The sequence below is a fragment of the Gigantopelta aegis genome, chromosome 3 (genome assembly GCF_016097555.1).
Source record: "Gigantopelta aegis isolate Gae_Host chromosome 3, Gae_host_genome, whole genome shotgun sequence".
In the NCBI taxonomy this organism is placed as follows: domain Eukaryota; kingdom Metazoa; phylum Mollusca; class Gastropoda; order Neomphalida; family Peltospiridae; genus Gigantopelta; species Gigantopelta aegis.
In genome coordinates this window covers 77516874-77522481 of record NC_054701.1, presented here as the reverse complement: position 1 = coordinate 77522481, position 5608 = coordinate 77516874, and the positions used below count along the sequence as shown (strand labels likewise).

At 47.3% G+C, this 5608-nt stretch overlaps 1 protein-coding gene and 1 pseudogene across 1 annotated transcript in view; one reads left to right on the top strand and one right to left on the bottom strand.

Moving 5' to 3' along the window:
- The window catches only part of LOC121392796 (toll-like receptor 13), a 22337-nt gene extending 17144 nt beyond the window's left edge, over positions 1 to 5193 (bottom strand). The window contains exon 1 of the mRNA XM_041523874.1: positions 5072 to 5193. The gene's annotated coding sequence lies outside the window, so the exon portion shown is untranslated. The remainder of the gene's footprint in view (positions 1 to 5071) is intronic.
- On the top strand, positions 616 to 3826 carry LOC121368853 (annotated as a pseudogene).
- Positions 5194 to 5608: the final 415 nt, after the last annotated feature.

The window sequence follows — 5608 nt, the reverse complement described above, 5'->3', positions numbered from 1 at the left end:
CACCACACAACTACTACTACTACACCACACACACCACTACCACTACCTACCACCACACCACTACCACCTACACCTACCACCACCACTACCACTACACTAACCACCACACCACCACACTACTCACACACCAACACTACCACCACTACCACACCAAACACTACTACCACCACACCTACCACCTACCACTACCACTACTACCACCACTACACACCACTACTACTACTACCACTACCACTACCACTACCACACTACACTACCCACTACCACTACTACCACCACCACCACCACCACTACCACCTACACCTACCACCACCACCCACACTACCACCTACCACTACTACCACTACTACTACCACTACCTACTACTACTACACCTACCACCACCACTACTACCACCACTACCACTACCACACTACTACTACCACACCACACCACCACCACCTACCACCTACCACCACTACACCACTACTACACCAACACCACCACTACCACTACTACACTACCACTACCACTACCACTACTACTACCTACCACCACACCACACCACCACCACTACTACTACCACTACCACAACACTACACCACTACCACTACCACCACACACCACACCACCACCACTACTACTACCACTACTACCACCACCACCACTACCACCCACTACACTACTACCACCACCACTTCACACCACCACTACTACTACCACCACCACCACCCACACCACACCACACACCACCACTACCACACCACTACCACTACACTACCACTACTACCACACACTACCACTACTACTACCACACACTACTACCACTACCACTACTACCACCACCACCACCACCACCACCCACCTACCACACACCACTACCACTACTAACAACCACCACACTACACTACTACTACCACCACTACCACTACTACTACTACTAACAACACCACTACACTACACTACTACTACCACCACCACCACTACCACTACTACTACCACCACTACTACCACCACCACTACTACTACCACCACCACACACCACCACTACACCACCACCACTACCACCACCACTACACTACAACCACTACCACTACCACTACCACCACCACCACCACACACCTACTACTACTACTACTACTACCACACACCACTACCACTACTACCACCACCACCACTACACTCACCTACCACCACCACACCACTACCACCACCACTACCACTACCACCACCCACACTACACACTACCACCACCACCACTACTACTACCACACTACTACCACTACTACTACACACTACCACTACACACTACTACTACCACCACCACCACCACTACCACTACTACTACTACCACACTACCACCACCACTACCCAACCACCACCACCACCACTACTACTACTACCACCACTACACTACTACTACTACTACCACTACCTACTACCACCACTACTACACTACTACAACACCACACCACCACTACCACAACTACCACACCACCACCACTACTACACACCACTACTACACCACTACACACCACACACTAGTACTAACAACACCACCACCACTACTACACACAACTACTACACCACTACTACTACCACTACTACACCTACACCACTACCACTACACCACTACCACCACACCACTACCACTACCACCACCACACCACTACCACTACCACCACCACCACATCACTACACACTAACACCACACACTACACCACACCCACCACTACTACTACTACTACCACTACTACTACCACTACCACCACCACTACTACACACTACCACCACTTAACACCACCACTACCTACTACTACTACACACCACCACCACTACCACCACCACACACCACTACACTACTAACACCACCACTACTACTACCACTAACACCACTCACTACACTACACACTACTACTACTACCACCACCACTACCACCTACCCACTACTACCACCACCACCACCACTACCACTACTACTACCACCACCACTACCACTACTACAACAACTACACCACTACCACACTACCACCTACCACCACTACTACCACTACACTAACAACCACACCACTACCACTACACTACCACCACCACCACCACCACCACTACTACCACCACTACCACACTACTACCACTACCAACCACCACTACTACCACCACTACACCAACAACACCTACTACTACCACTAACTACCACACACCTACCACTACTACAACCACTACACTACCACTACTAACCACCACACACCACCACTACCACCACCCACCACTACCACTACCACTACCACTACAACACACCACCACCACCCACCACCACCACCACCACTACCACTACATTAACTACCACACCACTACTACCAATACTACTTAACACCACCACCACCACTACCACTACTACTACCTACTACTACTACCACTACTACACCACTACACACCACTACCACTACCACTACCACTACCACCACCACCACCACCACTACCACCACTACACCACTACTACCACTACCACCACTACTACTACTACTACACTACTACTACTACCACCACCACCCACTACCTACTACCCACACCACCACTACCACTACCACTACCTACCAACCACACACACTACCACCACCACTACCACCACTACCACTACCACTACTACTACCACACTACCACTACTACAACCACCACTACCACTACCATAAACCACACCACTACTACTACTACTACCAAAACACACCACCTACCACCACCTACCACCACCACCACACCACTACCACACTACCACTACTACCACCACCACACTACTACACCACCACCACACTACTACACTACCACCACCACTACTACTACTACCTACCACACTACCACTACTACTACCACCACCACCACCACTACTACCACCACCACCACACTACACACTACCACTACTACTACCACTACCACCACCACTACCACTACCACCACCTACCACTACCACTACCACTACTACTACTACCACCACCACTACCACTACTACTACTACTACTACTACACCACTACTACTACCACACCACCACTACTACCACCACCACTACACCACACTACACCACCACCACCCACCACCACTACACTACTACCACACACCCACCACTACCTACTACCACCACCCACTACCACCTACCACCACTACACACCTACTCACCACTACCACCACTACCACTACCACACTACCACCACCACCATAACCACTACCACTACCACCACCACCACCACTACAAACACTACTACCACCACCACCACCTACTACTACTACCACCACCTACCACTACTACACCACCACCTACCACTACTACAACTACTACTACACCACTACCACTACTACACCTACCACTACCACCACCTACCACCTACCACCACCACACCACCACCCACTACTACACCACACCACACACACCTACTACACCCACCACCACCACTACCACTACCACCACCACCACCCACCACCACCACCACCTACCACTACCACTACCACCACCACTACAACTACTACTACCTACCACTACCACCACACTACACCACACCACCACACACCAGCTACCACCTACTACTACCCACTACTACCACTACCCCACCTACTACCACTACCACTACCACCACCACTCACCTACCACTACCACCACCACTACACTACCACTACTACTACCACACTACTACTACTACTACTACTACCACCACTACTACTACTACCACTACTACCACCACACACCACCACCACTACCACTACCACTACCTACCACTACCACTTACCACCACCCCAACCACTACTACCACCACCACCACCACACCACTCACTACCACTACCACCACCACCCACACTACCACCACCACCTACCTACCACTACCACCACCACCCACCACCACCCCCACACACACACACTACAAAACACACCACTACCACCACCACCACCCACCACCACCTACTACCACCACCACCACCACCACACTACTACCACCACCACCACTACACCCACCACCACCACCACCACCACACCACACACCTACCACCACCACCCACCACAACTACCTACCACCACACACCACACACCACCACCACCACCACCACTACTACCTACCACCACCACCTACTCACCTACCACTACCACCCACCCACTTTTACGTGTTTATATCCGATTAAGTTTCAAGCACACTGCCTGTCCATCGACACGTTTTACGAAGCGATCTTAGAGCTAAGCTCACCTTAAGTGTCTAACGTGGTTTTACGAAGCGATCGTAAACGTAAGCGCATCTTAAGTGTCTAACGTGGTTTTACGAAGCGATCTTAGAGCTAAGCTCACCTTAAGTGTCTAACGTGGTTTTACGAAGCTATCTTAGAGCTACGCTCATCTTAAGTGTCTAACGTGGTTTTACGAAGCGATCTTAGAACGTAATTATGCAGTTAAGATAAACTTAGTGCTAAGATCGTTTTCGTAAAACGCGGTCCAGGACAGTGTGTTAGTGGTTAGTTGTCAGTGGATCACATCCCCCAGTCAAATACATGGATATGAATTTGACGTCAACCTCATTGACGGCAGATGTATCGAAACTAATATAAGCAGTGCTGATAAGCTTATACAAGCATAAAGCATATTTGTTAAAAAAGTTGAATTGAATAGTACAACAATGACATATTACCATCAGCGTACGAGACAGAGGGCAGGAGCAAAACCTCAAATTCGGGCAAAAATGATACAGATATACGGGTAAAATATTCTAACCTGAGACATTTTTACATCTGTATTTTCATCATTCTACTCTCAAAATTAGTTGTAATCCATGTAAAAATGCGTAGTGATTCGTTTGCAACCATGTATAGCTGTTTGGCAGTAATGCTAATATGAATAAATGTTGTTATTCAGATTCGGGCATTTTCGTTTAAATCGGGCAAAAGCCAGCCTGCCCCCTTACAAAAATGGGAGCCCGTACGCCTATGTTTACCGGGACTAACATAAGCTGTGCTAATAAACTTATACAAACATAAATCATTTTCTTAAAGTTGAATTGAATAGTACAACAATGACATATTACGTTGTTGCGTGAATTTTCATATACTAGATATTATGCTTACCTTTGTGTAATATGAATGCAAGTCACCAATACTGGTATTGTTTTCCGAACGCTATGTAAGCGATTACTGTTCAACTGATTGTTGCTGGGGGTTTTGCTTTGTTTTTGTCAAGTAGCGTCCGGGTCATCCAGCTTTGGTTTGTTGTGGGAAATTCCCATTATTTTCGTGACTCCTATTTGTTCGAGAGTCATCTGACTGCTGTGTGTGTGTGTGTGTATGTGTGTGTGTGTGTGTGTATATTATATATATATATATATAGATATATACGCCTATATATATATATAGATATATATATATATATATATATATATATATATATATATATATATATATATATATACATACATACATATACATACATTGCGGGCGATTGGGTGCCACGGGTTCGGGTCTCGGTAACGGCATGAGGAAATTTGTGAAGGCAATAAAGGATTTTAATATCCCCTTTGCCAGTGCGTCATTGAATATATGTATGTTTAAGTCAAAACCCGACATACATACAATAGAGATATTCAAAATATAAAAATACATATATAG